The sequence below is a fragment of the Mixophyes fleayi genome, chromosome 3 (assembly GCF_038048845.1).
Source record: "Mixophyes fleayi isolate aMixFle1 chromosome 3, aMixFle1.hap1, whole genome shotgun sequence".
Classification (NCBI taxonomy): Eukaryota; Metazoa; Chordata; class Amphibia; order Anura; family Limnodynastidae; genus Mixophyes; species Mixophyes fleayi.
In genome coordinates this window covers 137331776-137344960 of record NC_134404.1, presented here as the reverse complement: position 1 = coordinate 137344960, position 13185 = coordinate 137331776, and the positions used below count along the sequence as shown (strand labels likewise).

Below are 13185 nucleotides of genomic sequence, written 5' to 3'. Positions count from 1 at the left end.
TTAATCATATATCTTATAAGTGTAAAAAAAACATGCCATTTTCAAAAATCACAGCCAAAACATGAAGCTGGAAATATTTAACACATATGATATAACAAATAAACCATCAGTACTGAGGTAAATATATGTTAAATATGATTTTTTGTTAAGGCCTCATCAGGCCTTTGTTCAGCCATTTTATTGTAACTTGTATAGAAATATTATTTGCTAGAAGAGATTATTCATTTTTCTGTTAACTTGCAGTTTTGCAATATGTGAGCCTATGGCCTTGAAGTTGAACTAATAGAGAACACCTGAAGAATGTAACCAGTTATGAAAACAATAATGAGCTTCATATCCAGCTGGTAGTATGGGAGCTGTATCCATGGTGTTGCACATAGCATATCTCCAACTCCCCTTGAGATAAGAAATAATAGGCTCATCTGTCCTTAGAAGGGGGAGAAAAGTAAACACCTCAAGAATACGTGAGAAAGTTAATCAGTAGCGCTTCTCATAAACTAGTGGTATAAACTATTGTATGCATATGACGTAGGATTCATTTATTCAGTAGCCTATAAAAACCTGTATCTTTGTATCAATAAACTAGAGAATATTCCTTGCATACAGAACTTGGTCTGTGTCAATTCTCTCCAGCTGATTGAAGCGCTTCCAGATATACTTGACACCACAGGCTGACTTGGGTCAGAATTTTAGATTTAACAACTTGGAGGTCGCCACAGAGATTCGCTGTCCAGCAGGCTACAAGACAGACAACGGAGGTTTCCCAGCACATTGAACCCCAACATCCGCGGTCAGTAGATTTCTACTCGTTGGTCTTCCTAGTCTGGGTCACCTCATGTCTGTCTGAGGCACCTGACACGCGAATTTGTGAGTCTCAAGTATCATCTGATTAATATAATACAGTATTAACCCAATTTGTTTACTGTAATTGTATTGTTGATTAGATTTTTGAAAGATGATTGAATTTTGAGTGCATGTGTTTGTACCTATGTATGATGTATAAAGCATAAAAGTCACATAAGACATTGATCAAAGAAGCATGTAATGGAATAGAGGGATTTAGAGAGTTATTGTTTTGAACATTGAGTGAACATTTTAGACACCATCCCCAGAGGTATATCAAAGAAGGGAGATTCTGTAATCTGCCCAAATTGTGTAAGAGAGATTTCCAAAAGACCTTCGTCCCAGATACTGTCAAAGAAGCTATTTAGCACGGACATCCAGTACAAGGAGTCCACAGAACGGGACGTCCAGTGCAAGGACAACCCACAGAAACTAGATAAGAGTCCCGATTTGGACTCAACAGAATACTGTCAATACGAGTAATATAGATAGTAAACAAATGACAGCAGCTCCCTCATAGATATGATGCACAAAGACTAAAGGAAATGGGGGAGTAGAAGGTCTGCAGGGAATTTTTCAAGAAAGCGGGGATAGCCAAAGATATGTGTGGATGGAGAAACAAAGGTGTTGCAAGTGGTAATGTGACAAGAACAAAGGGGTATTGAGATCAAACCCCAAGAGATTGTTTGAGGTGGCACAGGAAAGTTAAGAGATCTGAAAAGTCGAAATATATGTGGATATGCTAAATGCATCGGAAGCTGAATAATGAATCAAGTAGGTTGTATATTATAAATGTATGTTTGATCCTGTGCAGCTGAATAAATGAAATGTGCCCCTCCCTTATTCTGTGTAAATGATTTCAGTGTGTTGAGATAAGAAGCACACTGTTTTTTGTTTTTTGACAATGTATGTAAAAAAAAAAAAAATGTGTCCGGAGTGCTGATTGATGATAACATGTTGAAGCTAACTTGTATTTAGTGTAATGCTGGGACTTGTAGTTCCACAGCAGTAGGCTGGAAGATGTCAGTTAAGTTTTCTTTCTCTGTATGTGAGTTTTGTCTCCGTCTTACTGCGTGTGAGAGAGATCCGTGATAATTCACATTGTTTGTTCTCTGTCTTAGTGCTCTATAAGGGAGATGTTTGATTTACTTTAAATCACAATGTTTGTCTGTCTTGTCCGTTTTTTTTACAAGAGACATGTTTCAAGGTTGAAAAAGTTGTACATTCATTGCTTAATGATAAGCTTTTAAAAAGATACAAAAGAAGTTTTAAAATGTTTGGTCCGATTGCACGGACAAGATTGTAAATAATGTACATTATCACTATAAGTACTAGTGTCAGAACAAAGCTGGCTGGGATCCAACAAGCCGTTTCTGTATTTGAACAAAATAATTTTGTTTCTGAAGTTCAGAAATATAGCTTTCTCTTTAATGAAGTTGAGAATTGTGGGAGTGAGCTTACATGCTGTTTTTATCTGTGTTAAAATGGCGCTGATGAATGTTCTCAGAAATCAGGAGGGTTTGTTATGCCTTTAAAGAAATGTTACGAGATAAAATGTCGTCTGTGAGCGAGACTTAAGTGAATATATTTTTACTTTGAACACGAAAATCACAGAATCTAGAAATATGTGTGAATATTTGGTCACGGGAGAGAGATTTTGTTGAGAAAATGTTGAATGATTTACAGACACAATGTATTGTGTCTAACGAGAGTACTCTGATTTATGAGACAGTGCTGCTTTTAAAATGGTTGAATACTTGGAACCAAGATTCCAGATTGAATGTTTCTAAACCCGGAAATTTAATTAGTGTCATTTAAAAGGGCTGTACTAAGAGATGATAAGAAAGGAGTGGCTTTGAACACTCGCCCAGGTCTCGTCACTTTGACATTCTCTATTTGTGAAATTAGGGACTGCCCCTTTGAGGAAATCAAGGCATGGAACGCATAGCGTCACAGTTAAGCTTTTAGCAGCTGTTCACTGGTTACCTGATAACAGTATACACGCATGTTACAGTTACAGTAATTCCCAGTAAATAAATGTTAATCTCTATGCAAAAGTTTTTTTATTCACAGGTCTCCAGCTGCAAAGACCCATTAGGCAATCCAGATTGCATTGATTTAACTTCCAATGCACCATCTTTGCACCACAACAAACATAAGTATAAACTAATGAAGGATTTAAATAACGTAAACTCTTCTGAGTAATGATTACCTTGTTTTGGAAGAGATATTAGAGTTTATGTGCTATTCGCATAGCAAATGCATGAACTAGGTGGTTTTTCTGTATGTGCAGAAAGCAAAAGGTTTTTATTTGTATCCTCATTACAGTTTTGAGTAAATCAGTGTTTGTAAAGACATTTACTGCCCTTATTTACTGTGCTATAATTGTCATATACTGTAAATAATTCTCTTTATTGTGGGTATGGTAATGCATTGATGGGAATTCTATATTTTTACAGAAATGAAAAAGATTTAAGACTTTAAGAGCAATTGTATGTGCTCCTGCATTAGCACTTCTGGATCATAGCAAGCCATTTATACTCTCCTCTGAGCAGAACCAAATGTTTAACCAATTTTAAGCTGAAATAACTTCAGCGCCAGCACTGGCTTTGCCAGATTATGACAAGCCTTTCACATTATTTTGTTATGAAGTCAGTGCACATGTACAAGGAGTACTGACACAAATACATGGTCGCAAGCTAAGGTCACTTGCATACTACTCTGCTTTAGTGCTTGAAAAGAGTATAGATATTGTGCTAGGACACCCAGTTACCTTAACGGTATCGTACGTTGTGACAGAAACCAAGCACAAGCAAAACATTTGTTACCGGCCAGATTTACTAAGTATGAAGATATACAGCACAAAGGACATTCCCTCCTATTGTGAAATGAGTGACATATAACACTTGCCGAGCGCACTGTGTATTTTCTTCCTCCCTTTCCTTTTTTATTAGAAGAAAAAAAAAAAAAAAAAGGAAGCACAAGAGGCCCCAGAGCCTCTCATGTTCACAGATATATGTTAAGACCTTCAGACAAGGGGAATCTGAGTAAACTGTATTTTAAGTTTTTTAAAGGTCCAAGGGAGACCAGAGAGGGGAGTTCATTGATATTAGCAGGAGGAATATAGATTGCACGTTATTTTCCTTTGCTGTGCGCTGTAGATGTGTACTAGACTAGAAAGGAAAGCCAAGTTTGGAAGAACCAGACTCAGGCCCATAGTAATGTATAGATCATTATACATAATTAGAAAATTCTAATATGAAAGTTTAACCCAACCAAATAAAGAAAAGAGCAACCCATGACTACAGGGGTTTACACCCAATGCAGGAATGTGTTTGTGAGTATTGTGGCCCAACACATTATTATATACACTAATAGAACTGATGATGTGGCTTATTAACAGGTTATTTAAGCTAAGTGTTTCTCTTCCAGAAGAATTAAAGTTACCACATCTGTCTTAACCGTTGTACTGTACACTCCATCTAATGAGTGTAAACTTTGTGGAACTCAGAAACCAAGAACCTTTTCCTTGGATTCCACATGCTCCTTACTGAAGCCTATCCTAATGAAGTAGCACTGCTTACTCCCAGTAACGTTACACTTAAGCAGTGCACAATGTTGAATCCTGCTGCCTTATTGCAGCAAGTTTCAAAAGATGGGAGAAGTACCTGTATATATTGGGGTTACCCTAGGGATTTGGGGGAATTCCATTCCAGCTTGAACAGAAAGAAAGGAAAAAAAAAAAAATGCAAACAAAATTTTTCTGAACATGATTGCATAGAACTAATGAAACAAGAATCTCTGGTTTTATCTCACATTAAAGATAAACCATTACCAGATGCAGACATCACTCTTTTTGTAGATGGTTCACACTATCACATAGATCCTGTCCCGTATACAGGGTGTGCTGTAACCACACACACAGAAATAGTGATTCAACAGACTCTACCGAGTCACATGTCAGCACAAGAAGCTGAACTAAAGGCCCTGACACTTGCATGCATATATGCAAAAGGACAAAGAGTAAATATTTACACTGATTCAAGTTATGCATTTGTAATTGCGCATGATTATGGCCCTGTATGGAAAAGTAGGGACCTTATGGGTTCAGCAAGCAAACCAGTCAATATGATGAACATACCAGGGCATTGTTCACTGCATTCCAGCTGTCCTCCAAACAGTGATGAAGATGAAGACACACACAGAGATACTACCCCCGAAGCTAAGTGAAATAGACCAGGCCGCACGAGAAGCCGCCATAGCCCCAGTACCCCAAGGGGAGTCTATTTACATGGTGACCCCCTGACCCCTGTTTGACCAGAGCACACTCCAACTTATGGAAAGACAAGCAACAGAAAATAAGAAAAAGACTTGGGCAATACATGGAGCACTAGAAGTGCAAGGAGTGGTGTAAAGGTCAGCGTTTGTGTCTGCCAAAAGTAGTTTATCCCATTATGGCCAATATAGCACACGAGAAAGTGCATCTGGGAAAAGATGCTATGGTTGTACTCACTAGCAGCTTATGGATAGTACCAGGGTTCGCCCAAGCAGCACAGTCGTTAGTGGCAGAATGCCTAGTCTGTGCACAAAGTAACCCGAGTAAGTCTGTCCTATGGAAAAGCACACCCCAGACATAATATCCCTATAAGAGGATACAGATAGACTTTATAACTTCCCAAATGCTCGGGCTTTGAGAATGTGCTTGTCTGTGTCAACTTCTTTAGTCACTGGCTGGAGACATGGCTGTATAGAAAAGCAAATGCTAAAGCATTAGCCAAGAAAATTGCGAATGAGGTAATCTGATGATATGGTGTACCAGAGGTCATTGTAAGTGACAGAGGGATACACTTTACGGGGCAAGGATTCCAGAAACTATCACACCCCCTACAGATCCCAAAGTTCAGGATGTATGGAGCGCCTTAATGGTACACTGAAATTGAAAATGCAGAAAATAATGGCTGAAACAGGTCTGCCATGGATCTCATGTTTACCTGCACTCAGTAAAAAATACTGCTAGGAAAGACACAGGTTTAACACCATATGAGATATTGTTTGGCACAGCAAACAGAACAGGCTGTTATTTTCCATAGCAACTACACCATGTATATAGTGATTTGTTGAATTATGTTGCCTTATTATAGAAACAACTAACTGAAATACATGGTCAAATATTCTCCTCCATTGCAAACCCTAATTTTGATACAGGTACCCATAAACTGCACCCTGGGGGGCTGGGTGGTCGTGAGAAAGCACATCAGGAGAAGTCTTGAACCCAGATACAAGGGTCCTTATCAAGTCCTGTTGACGACTCCCATGGCAGTGAAAGTACAGGAAAGAGACACCTGGATTCACGCATAACACTGCAAAGTCTTCAAATCAGGGGAGTCTTGTTCTGATAAATAGAAATGACTGTCTCATTGTATTGATATGTCTTGCCAGAATAATTGTGACTGAAGTAGGGATTAAGGCCTCCCTAACCCAGTATGAAACAGACAGTTAAGTGACATATTGCCTATGCCACTGTGAGAAGCATATGGGAAGGAGTGCTCAACAATTTGTACTCATAGTAGAGTAAACTCTGAAAATGTCTTTGTGCAGATGCATAACCTCATTGGTAAAGTTGTCAGTAATGATTCATGTTGGATATTGGAAATATTGGCATTAGTAGCAAATGGTTTAGCAATCCTGTTGATCGTATAGGTGATAATGAAACTAAATATATGGCTGATTAAGAAGTTACTGACACTTGATTGTTGTCTCTCCAAAAAGGGAACCACTGAAAATCCCGAACCTCTGATGATCACAGAAATTACTTCTGAAACCTGACCAGACTATGAGTGTCATGAATTATTTGGACTAGCAAAGCCAAAGAACTGCAGAGTTTGCAACAAGAAACTACTAAAGATTGAACAAAGGACATGCAAGGCCTGCAGAACTACTATAGACTCATTAACTATCTTTTAAGAAACCATCTTTTAAGAAACCATCTTCTAAGAAACCATCTTTTCTAGACATGGACATTTGCCAAAATGCATCTCCTCATAAATCAAGTTAGGACAGGGAGGATCACAGGCTTATTAGTGGGGGATGAGTTGACAGATTCCTAAGGGGACCAACTCTATGCATGTGGCCTCCTACATGTGTATAAGTACCTGCTTATTAAGAATGTGGTTCTATAGATAGGATTAGGTAGGTAGGAGGAGAAAGGGTCGAAAATTGAATAAAAGATGGGAAATGTTAAATATGATTTTTTGTTAAGGCCTCATAAGGCCTTTGTTCAGCCATTTTATTGTAACTTGTATAGAAATATTATTTGCTAGAAGAGATTATTCATTTTTCTGTTAACTTGCAGTTTTGCAATATGTGAGCCTATGGCCTTGAAGTTGAACTAATAGAGAACACCTGAAGAATGTAACCAGTTATGAAAACAATAATGAGCTTCATATCCAGCTGGTAGTATGGGAGCTGTATCCATGGTGTTGCACATAGCATATCTCCAACTCCCCTTGAGATAAGAAATAATAGGCTCATCTGTCCTTAGAAGGGGGAGAAAAGTAAACACCTCAAGAATACGTGAGAAAGTTAATCAGTAGCGCTTCTCATAAACTAGTGGTATAAACTATTGTATGCATATGACGTAGGATTCATTTATTCAGTAGCCTATAAAAACCTGTATCTTTGTATCAATAAACTAGAGAATATTCCTTGCATACAGAACTTGGTCTGTGTCAATTCTCTCCAGCTGATTGAAGCGCTTCCAGATATACTTGACACCACAGGCTGACTTGGGTCAGAATTTTAGATTTAACATATATAAAAAACCTTAGATGCTCACTTGGAAAAAATATCCAATAATAATGATGAAGTCCAGTATATGTATGATGTAATGGTAAATTACCAGTATTGTGACTGGGACTAAACTTGACAATACTTCGATATATATATATATCTCTAAAAGGACATATATGGGAGTGTGCATAAATATGCAAATACAGTAGGTGTACACAGGCGCACGACCACAAGTCCAACATAATGGAATATGTCTCACCCCCATATAAAATGAATAATACATCAAAAAACTAAAAAAAAAAAAAAAACAACAAACACCATCCATTAATAAAAAAGATTGCTGGTCCTCGCAGTCCTTCGCTATAACCTATGCTTCCTGGTCAGTGCAATAAGAACTGTAACCTCTTACCAGCACAGACTTTTATCCAATCTTTAGCCCCTATGCTTCAAAACAGCATTTTCTTCTGTATATCTAATTAGAGGTTCTTATCTCCGGGGGCTGAATGGTGACTCAGAAGCTACTCATCTCCACCTCTGACCTTCAATTCTAATAGACTCAGATTCTTTGGAAGTTTATTCTCATTACTAGCAAGAGCTAGCACTTGGCACACCTATGAATCAGACTGTACTTGGGACAATCTTTGCAAGTTTGGACTTTCTATAGGTTGACTACAGTTCTTTTATAGATACAGGTTTGTTATATAAAATGTGTTTTACATGGAGTACAGCTAAAGCATATGTAACCCCCTGTCACTGTGTGTAGTGTGGGGTGCAAAGGGTACACAGTGCACCTCCTTCTCAAGCCCTGGCTAGCTGATGGGCATGGGTGTAAATGATCAGGGGGTCCCTGCACATGCAGGTGTTTCTTTGTAGTTAGTGGGACACAGGTAATGTCACTTTGGTGCAGTGTAATAGAAGTCACAATAATTTGGGCGCCAGACCATCTCTATAACAAACTCAACTCTTTATTTACACTCTTCCTCCAGCACGATAATCATAATGGTTGCAGCAATAAAGAAATATATGTACAGCTCCTTACTCTCTCCAGCACAGTTCTTAATGAGCAATACGAATATGGTTGCAAATATATCTCATTACTCCTCCTGCACAGTTCTTAATGTTATCCAGATGTTATGTAACATAAATCATTGGTCTCTCTTACACTCCATACTCACTGCAGATACCCTTTCTGCAGGGGCACATGCATGGATGCTAATAGGCAGGCAGCCTCTCCTCCATGCAGCTCTGACACACTCTGTGTACCTCTCAACTGCAGCTCACCCCTCCTCTGCGGGGATGATGTCTCCTGTGCTCTGACACGTCACTCTGTGTACTCTCAGCCTCAGGATCTGACACTACAGCTACCAGGCCTCTTGTAGCAGCCCTCACTCCAGGGCCTCTTCCATGCAAAGTGTCCCCCTCTCTCTTGGGTTCTCTATAGTGGCATGGAGTTCTCCCCCTCATCCAGTGCACACATTCCTTGCCCTGGCTCAGTCACCATGCTCAGACTTCCAGGCAATGCTGGGGGAGCCTGGGAGCTTCCACCCCAGGTCCCCAGCTACAACTCTCCTCTTGTGTCTCCCTTCTCAGTTCCTATCCCCCCTTAATGACAGCCCCTCCTTCCTCTCACTTAGTCTCACAGGCTGGGCTGGGTTATCACCATGGTAACCAGTTTATGTAACTTTTCAGAAACTTCTATCTTACCCTCTAGGTGACCCCTCCTCTATTCACTGAGGTAAAGGTTTAACTAAAACACCACTAGGGGGGTGTTACATTCTCCCCCGATTAGCTGGGCACCCTAAACTACACCTAATGGGGCTGCCTAGCTAATCTCACTCACACCTAACTCACATATGACCACACACATGTAAACTTTTCTACATCACTATTGCATGAAAAATCACAGTGTAAAGTGAATACATACATAGCAATACAATGGCAGTATCAATATAAAACACATTTCACATTGCATACCCCACAACACCCCCAATGGATGTAAACATGTGAGTCACAGGTGTCCTGTTTTCTTTCAATGTACATTTAAATATGGCTTTATGCCAAAGCAATGTAGCACCTGCCCATGCCTGCCCATGTCTCCCCCCTCCTGGGTCAAAAAGAGACAGGTGGCTCTCGTGGGCCCCTCCCAACAAATACATCTCAGCAATATATGCAGGGGTGGCATTTGACCAGCGGGGTTGTCTTCCCCCCCTTTCTCTCCAACGTGGACGATCTGCCTTTCTTTGCTCCCCCTAATCCTCCGGAAGGGCAATATACAGACGTCACTTGCACAGCCTGCCTCTCTTTGCTTCCCCAAATCCTCAGGAAAGGCAATATACAGACTGCATTGTAATTGCACCTCACATGTTGAACCTTTTCTTCTTTTGCTTCCCACTCAGCTGGGATAAGTGGCACTACAAGTCTCAGCAACAAGCACACTGCTGCTCCATATACTGTCCTGGACAGAACTACTCAGCAAACAACTTGCTTTACCTCCTCATTACCCTTGGTCTCTGTTGGGCACCTAGAGACGGTCAGACATGGTGTCCCAAGGGTGTTTCTCCGGCTGGGCACACTGCTCTCAGTTCCTGTGTCCTGCAAGCACTTTCTCCATCTGTTGTGCTCGAGCCCCACGTTGGGCGCCATTATGTAACCCCCTGTCACTGTGTGTAGTGTGGGGTGCAAAGGGTACACAGTGCACCTCCTTCTCAAGCCCTGGCTAGCTGATGGGCATGGGTGTAAATGATCAGGGGGTCCCTGCACATGCAGGTGTTTCTTTGTAGTTAGTGGGACACAGGTAATGTCACTTTGGTGCAGTGTAATAGAAGTCACAATAATTTGGGCGCCAGACCATCTCTATAACAAACTCAACTCTTTATTTACACTCTTCCTCCAGCACGATAATCATAATGGTTGCAGCAATAAAGAAATATATGTACAGCTCCTTACTCTCTCCAGCACAGTTCTTAATGAGCAATACGAATATGGTTGCAAATATATCTCATTACTCCTCCTGCACAGTTCTTAATGTTATCCAGATGTTATGTAACATAAATCATTGGTCTCTCTTACACTCCATACTCACTGCAGATACCCTTTCTGCAGGGGCACATGCATGGATGCTAATAGGCAGGCAGCCTCTCCTCCATGCAGCTCTGACACACTCTGTGTACCTCTCAACTGCAGCTCATCCCTCCTCTGCGGGGATGATGTCTCCTGTGCTCTGACACGTCACTCTGTGTACTCTCAGCCTCAGGATCTGACACTACAGCTACCAGGCCTCTTGTAGCAGCCCTCATTCCAGGGCCTCTTCCATGCAAAGTGTCCCCCTCTCTCTTGGGTTCTCTATAGTGGCATGGAGTTCTCCCCCTCATCCAGTGCACACATTCCTTGCCCTGGCTCAGTCACCATGCTCAGACTTCCAGGCAATGCTGGGGGAGCCTGGGAGCTTCCACCCCAGGTCCCCAGCTACAACTCTCCTCTTGTGTCTCCCTTCTCAGTTCCTAACCCCCCTTAATGACAGCCCCTCCTTCCTCTCACTTAGTCTCACAGGCTGGGCTGGGTTATCACCATGGTAACCAGTTTATGTAACTTTTCAGAAACTTCTATCTTACCCTCTAGGTGACCCCTCCTCTATTCACTGAGGTAAAGGTTTAACTAAAACACCACTAGGGGGGTGTTACACATATTATACTGAACATATTCATGCAAGGTAAACTGGATTATGGTGTCTGTAGGATAGTGGGTTCATGCTGGCTTAATCTTTATCTGAATATTTATCTGAATATGCAACATGGCCTTTACTGCAGGAAGGTCAATATTTTGTTTCTTCTATTGAAAGGAGCTGATTGGACATGGACAGTTTTGGGCGTTCAGATATAGCAAACGACTGCAGCGCTTTTTTGATTGTGCAAAATAGCAAGATATTTTCATGTCCACTAAGGAAGGGTAAATCGGGCACTGTCCATTACTTTCAATTTGACATCTTTTTGTGCCTTCTAAGTGTATATGGGGAAGCATATTTAAATGTAAATATAATTTTGAAACCCTTAGTCAAGGATGGAACTGAACCTTCTCCTCTGAACAAACAGCTACAAATTTAAATGGCTGAACCAAATCTTTTAAGAGAAAGGAGATAAGATGGACATGCTCCTGGTGTTTAGACTGCGGGCAAGGAGATCCCACAATAATATTTTGGCAATTAGGACTTCAACGGGACACCTTTTGTATGATCCCAAAATAATTCATCAAGAATTTCACACTTACTACACAAATTTATTAAAATCTAGATCGCACCCCTCAAAATAGCACCATACCCTCAGAAGATGCAATGGTCAATTTCCTTCATAAAGCAGGACTTTCTACATTACCTTGTTCCACCATATACAACTCAATGAAGAAATATCATTAAAAGAGATTACTTGGGTTATAAAAAACAGAAAACTGCTAAATCTCCTGACCCATACGGCTTTTCTGTGTCCTATTATAAGGACATCGTAGATGTTTTGGTTATCCACCTCCACTCTGTATTCAACACTGTGCTCCAGGGAGTTTCCTTCTAAATCTATGCTAGTATCCAAGATCGTAATACCGAAAGAAGGAAAAATGCCTGTGAATGTGGGAGTGATAGACCCATGTTATTGCTTAACAGTGATATTACATTATATGCTAAGATCCTGGTTAATCGCCTAAACAGGATCATCCCTGCACTGATCCATTATGATCAAATGTCAAATGGGTTTTTTTGGTTTGTTTTTTAACTTTTTATTTATAACAGCAGGTTATAACAGTATTGCTTTAAATATGAGTGCTTGAGATTACAACGGAATAAAAAAGAACAAAAACAAAACACAAATAGCAACTAAAGTTAGTGGTAAGTCACCAATAGGATATATTCCAGAAAAATACCAAAGGTTAAAAACCTAACACAATTAAATAGTGAGAAGAACATTTATCATTAATAGGGGGACCCTGTAGAGTTGGAAACATAGAAAAAATGAAAAAGACTGCTTGATTATTTTTTTTTTAGGGGACTGGAGGATAATGGGATAGGGGGAGGGGGAAGGGCCACCTCAGGGAGGTGTGCCCCCACTTGGGGGACCATCACACTTAGATGAGATGAGGGGGAGGGAATTTAGGTAGGAGAAGGGAACAAGAGGAGATAGTAGAGATGGTGTAGTCCGAAATAAAGGTGAAGAGACACATATATGAGTAATGGAGGAAGTCAGAGGGTGAAAGGCAGGAGGTAACGATGAGAAAGGGAGAGCACATGAAACTTAAATGTGCCAGGAGTGGTCCCGCTGTTATAGGAGTACCAAGGGTTCCAAACTTTGTGAAACGCAGGAACTGTGTCATGGAGGAGACTTGTCACATATTTCATGGAAGCATTATGCCAAATTCTGTTTATAACAGACACTCTAGAGGATTGCAGGGCTTTCTTCCAATCGCTAGCTATCTGAAGTTTAACTGCATGGTATATATGATGGATAAGCTTAATCAATAGTAGGACGTCGTCCCAGAATCTCGATACAAGTGGGCAATCCCACCATATATAGA

At 40.4% G+C, this 13185-nt stretch overlaps 1 long non-coding RNA gene across 1 annotated transcript; it reads left to right on the top strand.

Annotated features, from left to right (window-relative positions):
• The first annotated feature begins 1627 nt into the window (after positions 1-1627).
• LOC142144050 (uncharacterized) lies at positions 1628-7560 on the top strand. The gene is made up of 2 exons (XR_012689645.1): positions 1628-3547; positions 4262-7560. It is a non-coding gene; the product is annotated as an uncharacterized LOC142144050 (long non-coding RNA).
• Positions 7561-13185: the final 5625 nt, after the last annotated feature.